An 8,396-nucleotide genomic window follows, 5' to 3' on the forward strand; every position below is an offset into this window, starting at 1 on the left:
AGTGTCGCCCTGTCTGTCTCTGTCACTCTTTACACACACCAGTGTCACCCTGTCTGTCTCTGTCACTCTTTACACACACCAGTGTCGCCCTGTCTGTCTCTGTCACTCTTTACACACACCAGTGTCGCCCTGTCTGTCTCTGTCACTCTTTATACACCCTAGTGTCACCCTGTCTGTCTCTGTCACTCTTTACACACACTAGTGTCACCCTGTCTGTCTCTGTCACTCTTTACACACATTAGTGTCACCCTGTCTGTCTCTGTCACTCTTTATACACACTAGTGTCGCCCTGTCTGTCTCTGTCACTCTTTACACACACTAGTGTCACCCTGTCTGTCTCTGTCACTCTTTACACACACTAGTGTTGCCCTATCTGTCTCTGTCACTCTTTACACATACTAGTGTCTGCATTTTACCCTGTTGGGATTTTTTTCTTTAATTTTTTAAAATATATTTTTCTAAACCTCTGTGTTACATTTATCTAGGTTTGGTCATGTGCTTGTTCATCCACCCCCTTTTCTACTATGTCCATCTTTCTTCTTCCCCTCCCCAGCATTCTTCTCCTCTCCCTTCTTTCTCTTTTATTTAACTTTGTGCCTTTTCTATTTTTCCCTTCCCTGACTCCCTCCTTTAGCTCACTCATGTACTACTTCCAACATCTTAAACTTAAAACCTCAGCAGTTTTAGCTTTCATAGCATGTGCTATATTAGTTTTTGTTATGTCCAGGCTCTATAGTCTTGTAGAGTGTAAGGTTGTTTATGCTACAGCATTTTGTTTTCTCCTTGCTAACTGGTACTGTGTGTTGAACTTCCAGAGTAGGCTAGTCAGTAAGTTTTTCCAGACCCAAATCCAGAAGGGGCATCCAAAGCAACAGAAACATAAACCAACACAGAAAAGCAAGGATATGACAAAGACAGGTAACATCACTCCTGGAAAAGTTCATAACTCAACTATTAACTCAAGAAGGTACTGAAATAGGTGAATTCCAAATGAAGATTTCATTCCTAGTAAAAATTATCAGTGACATGAAAGACTTACAAATAAATCCCTGAGCTCAATCTGATCAGAAAGATGGAGAAAGAAGTCTCCTGGGAGTTGCTGAGTGCTTCTTATTTAGTATGTAAGTGAAGTAAATTACCCTCTCTAAGGGAACTACTGCACTGCTTTGCAGAATCGAACAAAACCCAAAGATCCTTCAGAATGGAAGGTGAGGTCATTGTTTTCTTGCTTCCATTAGGCATGCATAGAAGGGTTGCCTTCTTATCCGAAATTCCTGCCAAGGGCTTGTGCATTGCTTTCAATGGATCCCTTGGCTGTGAAGCTGCAGATTAATAAGCATTCATGAAGACAGGCTGTGGTGGCACATGCCTTTAATCCTAGTACTTGGGAGGGAGAGGCAGGCAGAACTCTAGGCCAGTCTAAGTTCCAGGACAGTGAAGGTAACACAGAGAAACCCTGTTTCAACAAACCTAAAACAAAACTAACCAACCAACCATCAACAAAGAACCAAAACCAAAACCAAAACAAAACAAAACCAAAGCAAAATAAAACCCCGAAACATCCATGCCCAGTGAATAATGGTGCCTTAAATGGTGAAGTATCAGCATTGAGAAGGCCGAGTTGATTATCCATCAGGATGTTCTCTAGGATACTCCAAAGCTGCTGTGCTACCCATCCCTTGTACTGGGTAGCCGAGACCCAGTAGATAAATGCTTTGTATTGGCAAGATTATATACAACAAACAACCTTCATTGTAGTATAACTCAACAGTATATTCTGGAGTGGAATTAATGGAAGCTTACTACCTTTTCAGCTGTATCTCTATATGTTAAACATATTGATATCTTCTTTGCTTATGGTGTTTATCAACGCCTTCCGCCTGGTGTAAGAAGGCTTTCTAATTATTGAAGGGAAACACGTCAGGCTTGACAAAATAAAAGCCAGGAACAACAACAATTAGAAGTCAAATCTTTTGAAGAGTCGTCATGGGGTGAAATCCTTTAATATTTCCCCGGGGGGAGTCACACGGATCTCCCTCCACTCCATGGCACCCATCAACATGTGCATGTGCAACAAGTCCTTCTGCCAGTGCTGTTCTACACAAAGCAGTTGTCTGGTACTGATGTTATTTATAAAACATGCTCACCATCAACATCACTGGCATTTGACCAACCAGTGTTTCTAATCTTTTGTGTCTCAAGTGGAAGATTTCAGTTTATAAGGAAGAAAATGTATCCCATGAGCAGAAAGAAACCAGGCTGAATGTCATACTAGAGGAAGAGAAAAGAGTGTTGAGTGAGGATTGGGAATCTAGAGTGATCACTTGTATTTTCCTCCTAGAGAAAGCTCATATTTACAAATGAGTACTTAAAGGGTTAAACACATGAGCCTTTAGCAACAAAATAACAATTTGGACATTGAACAAAATGTAATTTAACAGAACTGAAACACCACTGTCAAGCTTGATGTGTGTGCATGTATGTGCAATTCGTGCCCACGAATGATTCGTCTCATCACCTGTGCTGTTCTGCTTTTGACTGAAGGCTGATATTGTTGGAGAACAGCTATATTTTGTAAAAATCTCATCGGGAACATTCGAATTGGCAAATGACTCAGTGCCCATCTGCAGTAAATCAAGATGTACATCTGACTAGGTTGGTGTTTCGTGCCAGCGCCTGCCTCAACATGTTCAGTTTCTGAGTGTATTCTGTCAAAATTGCCAGTCAGATAGCAATTAATTTCATTGCTTGTACACCTTTCTTGTGGAAAGTGTTTATTGCATACTGTAGGTCTTGTTGTTAAGGGTCCTGGTATCCACAAGGCCAGGATTTTCACTTTTAGTTCCCTTGAAACCCTAAGCCTTCTCCTTCAATCGTGTCCACTATTTTATGTAGTTTCATTCATTTGCGGATCAATTATCAGCACACTGATGCCATCAGTACGTGCTGTTCTGTGAGAGGAAGCCTCTGTGACCACTGTGTCCATGGCCTTGCATGGTGACTGGATATGACAATCTAGTTTGGATTCTTTACAAACAAAATCCTGATATAACGATGGAGATGAGGGTTTATTTGATCACTAATTTCAGTAAAATGGAAAGGGAAAAGTTAGTTGAGGCATGCCTTCCTCCTATTAAAAAGATATTTAATTTTTTTAAATTTATTTGGGGAGACATGTGTATGCCAAAGTATATATATATATATATATATATATATATATATATATATATATATATGGAGGTCAGAGGACACCTTATAGGGGTTGGTTCTTTCCTTAGACCATGTGGAGATTCAGGAATCAGATAGTAGGCTATCTTGTTAGAGATCTTAAATAGAATGGCTCTTGAACTGGCCTCACGTGGGACAGCAAATCTGGACTTTTACGCGACAAAACCATCTTTCAGTGCTTAGTGCCTGCCTCTGAACATGAAAAACAAAACAAAGCAAAGCCAAACCAAACCTCTTACCCTTCTTTCCATCCTTCCTTGAACGCGTGTTGAACAGTAGAGACACATGGGTGTGTGGGTGTGTGGCCTGGTGTTGCTGTGAGCATTCGCAGCCTTGATTCCCACAGCTGAACTCAGGTGGGAAATGCAGAGCACGCCACCAGCAGGGGCTGCTCCACCTGATGGGGGACTTGGGGCTTACTAACTGTGTTGTGTCTCTTGCGGTCTCTAGCCTGTCCACTTCTGTCTTTGAAAAGTTGGGAATACCAGCCGTGCCTCACCCCGCTAACTCTGTAGCATGGTGGGATGGTAGGCAATTCACAAAATTGGATCATTTTGAACAACCTTTTTCACAGTGTTGACAGCCAGAAATGTAATCCCTTCAGAAACACGACTGTGGTGCTAACTAGGTCTCTACTGTCAGATTATTTATTTCATTTTCTATGATTAGGGGAAATTTTTCAAGTAGTCAGAATGGCTCTGTAGGTATCACCCGATCAAGTTTACAGACTTGGTGGTGTGAGGAGTGGTGTGTTTTATTGAGTCTTATCGCATCCCTTACACCTTTAAAACACCTATCTAGTAGAAATAGCCAGAATAACCATGTAAATTATATATCCTAATTACTTATATTACAAATACATCAAGAAACTAGGAACAGTTACTTGTCCAAGCTTGTAAGCTGAGTGAGGGCAGAACTCAGCGTATGTGAGAGGTGCAGAGTCCCGGACACTTGAGAGCAGTCCCATCGTTTTGGGGGGTTCATCCTCACTCTGGTTCCCTGGATGCAGCTAGCCTCTCACTGCCCCTCCCATTCCCGAAGCCTGGGAGTTAGAGACTGAAATATGAGCAAAAGGTGGCAAGTATTTCTCTGAAATCATCTTACTTTATGCTTCTACTTAATACTGTCTTCACACCATATCCAAATTATATTCTAAATACAGGATCCAGAGCACAGTGCCACCCCTCCTTAAAACTCCTAATGGAGTCCCTCTTTTATGTAAAATCCATGCTTAGTTTACTCAGCTATAGAATGTAGGGTGTTTTTTTTTTTTTAACCCCTTTCTTACCCCTTTATCCACAACTTTCAGGTTCAGTTGCTTGGCCAACTTTCTGTTTCAGGTGTCCCCTGCCCCATTGGTTACTTACCTCCTGATATGACAGCTTCCTTCCTTTCTCCTTGTTACCTGCCCCTTGCTAGTCCCTTGTTACCATGTAGGCATCACGTCTGTAGCTTTTCTGTGCTAAACCCTCTGTAGACCTGCCCTCTCTGTCACCTCAGATGTCTCCTCTGAGCACGTCTTTGTGTTTTCTTCATAAAGTGCATGTGAACGTGAAATCTCATCTCCTCTATCATTGAGATTACATGATTATCTGTCTTGCCCTCTCCTAAGACTGTAAAAGACTTGTTCCTTGTTTCATGACTGTGGCCCTAGGGCCTTGAACTTATGACACTCAACAGCTGCTAGTAAATATTTGCTGGATTAATGGACAAATATAAGAAAGCAAGGAGGAATGATACATTGCTTAGAAATGAAATGACCTTTTCTTACCTTAGACAAAATTTATAATTTTGAAATTAAGGCATTTGTGAGATTATTCAAACTTGCCTCAGATTAATCATCTGAAATGTTTTTAGTTAAGAATAATTCTCTTTAAAGGAACCTTACACTTTTCTTTTACTGAAGGGAAGGAAAAGGAGAGATAAAGGTTTCCAGAGAAAAATGTGTGGATTCGAAGCTTGGCATCTCTCTTAGCTTTTCTGAGTTTAAGTACTAAGTCACAGAGCCTTAGAAATACCCTCCGCTCTTCTCTATGCCTCCACTGACTTCCTCCATGCAGGGAAAGAGATAGAACATACAGGGAGGCTGGGGGTGGGAGGTGAACGAAAGCTCGAGAAGGGAGGAAGCACCTGTATGCAAGTGTTTGACCCAGCATCAAGGAAGAGTGTCAAGTATGCATGAAGCTCCACAACTCGCAGTGGACACTCGCAGAATTAGCTCACTTCTGGCCAGGTAAATATATGAGCGCTCAAACCACCAGAGCATTCTACAATATGCTCTAGTGAAGCAAAAGCTAGTCCTGTCAAATTTTCCCCAGCGAATCTATGCTTTGAAATATATCAAAGATATATTGAACATATTTCTAATAAAAATCTCCATTTTAAATAGAAAGCATTGTGAACTTAAACATTTTTTTCTTTCAGAGAATTTAAGAACTTAGGTTTTATTTTTGTACCAGACATAAGTTCTGGTAGCAATGTGAGTTTCATTTTTTTCCAGGCTGGTATGCAGAATGTAGAGGCTATCCTTGGAGGAACACCTTGAATACAGTCACAGCTATGGCCAGTTTCTGACCAGAATTAAATCTGCAACATATATCAGGATCCAGGACAAGGGGTACTTTGCAGGGTTTTGTTGTTGTTGTTTTTGCCTGTCTTTCATATCTCACAGAGAATTAGAGTTTAGCTTAAATTATCTATAATATTATATGAATATTCAGTCATTTTAGAAGACATTCTGCAATGTATTTAGTAGCACAGTTATATTTTGTTATTTTCTGAGACTATTGTATAGTCCCCAGAGTTCCAATTTACTAAGAATAAAAATCTAAATAAAAAGTGGCGGGACCCCACCTGTATCCTGCCTTTGTTTGCATTCAAGGCAATCTCAAATTTGTCATGTCTCTGAACTCAGCTACATTTATTACCCCAGATGGATTTTTACCACATGAGCAATTAATCTAATTGGAGACCATGGAGTGTTTATGTCAAGGCAAGAGGTGGTAGAATCGTCATCGCGGTGACTCTGCAGGCAGCAAACACATTTCACAGTGTACTTCTAGCCTAACCCTTCCCTGCCCTTCCCTTTCTATTTTTATATTAAATAGAAGGAAATTCAGTGAGGCACTCAGAAAACGGGCAGTTTCTTTTAAGATGTGGTCTATTTCTATTTTCCATATATTTCCTTCAAGTGCAATGACTTTGGGAGCACAATTACTCTCTGTCTTGACAGGTGTAAAAATGGCAAATTCTGCCAGGCTCTGATTGAAATGTTACACTGACTTTTCTAGAACTGGCATGGTAGGTGACAAAAGACAGCGCACATTGCTGGGTCAGGTGAAGTTGTTGCCATAATCCTGTTTTACCTATTTCAAGCTCCTGTGTAAGAAAATCCTATGTCAAGGTATATTAGCATCACCTATCAGAATCCTTAAAGGACCTGGCAAAATACAGCTCTTTTAAGTTTTATAATCACACTCTCCATTCTGGGGACTCGTGGACATATAATTGGAGGAATCTCTGAAGACCAGCCAGTGCACCCCTCTGTGCATTCTTCACTCACATTGTAATTTCCTGTATGAAAATGGTCTACAGACTATCCATAATTAGTCCTGTGTTATTTGGCTAATCAATATTTGTGGGCATAGGATGTCTTCTCTCATGTGATGAACGCATTCCAGAGAACAGGACCTTTGAAAATTGAAAGTAATGTTACATCTTAATTTTAAAGTCAACACCAGAATAATAAGAGAGTGTTAAATCTTGCTAGATTTTCATATTACTAAGTCCTAAATAATGTGTTATTTTCGTCAGTTTGTGTGCATTCTCTGTGAGAACAGGTCCTTTATTTCTATTTTTTCATATGCATATGTGAGGTGTTCATGTAGGTATTATGTTAGTTCGTGTGTGTGTGTAGGCCTGAGTGAACTCTTGTCAAAAATGTTGATCAATTACCATTTTTTTTTAAATGGTTCTCTCAGTCAAACTAAGGACTTGATGCTTGGCTAGTCTCCCTAGCCAGCTTGCTCTGGGGACTCCTCTCTGCTGTTCCTGGCTGAACTTACAGGCAAGCCTCCATGCCTTAGGAAATGGTGTATGTTGTGGGGATCTCCAGTGCAGAAATCACTTTAAATAATAACCCATCTTCTCAGTGCCAAGATTATATACCCGCAAAGCATAGAAATGTTATTTTGCAGTGCTGACATATTTTTAAAGTGTATTAGGGTTTCTGTTGCTGTGATGACACACTGTGGCCAATGTGACTTGGGAAAATGGAGGGTCTATTTGGCTTTGGCTTACACATCTACATCACTGCTCATCACTGAAGTCAGGACAGGAACTCAAACAGGGCAGGAACCTGGAGGCTGGAGCTGATGCAGAGGCTATGGAGGGGGGCTCCTTTCCTGCTTGTTCTTCATTGCTTCCTCAGCCTGCTTCAGTGTAGAACCCAAGACCTCCTACCCAGGGGTGGCCACACCCACAATGACCCAGTTCTTTCCACATCAATTACTAATAAAGAAAATGCCCTACAGGCTTGCTGTCAGTCCAAACTTAATGGAAGCATTTTCTCAACTGAGGCTCCTTCCTCTCAGAAACCTTGTTTCAAGTTGTTAGAAAACTAGCTTGCACAGAGAATTTGATGTTTAACATGTTCCCATGCCTCCTCTCAAGCTCTTTTGTTTGAATCTCTCTTCCCCAAGATATTCCTCAGACTTCCCCTTACCTGCTTTTACCTTGGGTTAGATGCGATCTTGCCAGGGATGTCTTATTCAATGTCTTACCCAGGCTTACTTTCTTCTTATCACATATACTCACAGGCATATCATGAACTTCTGGTCTGTCTTCTTTGTATTTAATTCTATAAACTGGGTATTGATATTTACTTACAGTTACCTCTGTAGATCAGCATCTTGTACAATGTATGTGTATGTATGTATGTATGTATATATGTATGTATGTATGTATGTGTATGTATGTATGAAGTTCATAAACAGAAGGCAAGCTGAGATCTTTGCACCGCTGCACTGCCGGGGAAAGAGCGGACTGGTGAGGGGACCCGCAGCTGGACCCTATCGTCCTGCGCCTCTCCTGCCCAGGAGGGGTGTTCGCCTGGCGGCTGTCCGCAGGCTGACCCAGCGCCCAACACCTTGCCTCCCCGACCGAGGAGG

At 41.1% G+C, this 8,396-nt stretch overlaps 1 protein-coding gene across 4 annotated transcripts in view; it reads left to right on the top strand.

Annotated features, from left to right (window-relative positions):
• The window catches only part of Macrod2 (mono-ADP ribosylhydrolase 2), a 1,928,923-nt gene that overhangs the window by 458,702 nt on the left and 1,461,825 nt on the right, over positions 1-8,396 (top strand). The gene's annotated exons all lie outside the window — the stretch shown is intronic.

This window comes from Mus pahari, chromosome 3 (genome assembly GCF_900095145.1).
Source record: "Mus pahari chromosome 3, PAHARI_EIJ_v1.1, whole genome shotgun sequence".
Lineage (NCBI taxonomy): Eukaryota > Metazoa > Chordata > Mammalia > Rodentia > Muridae > Mus > Mus pahari.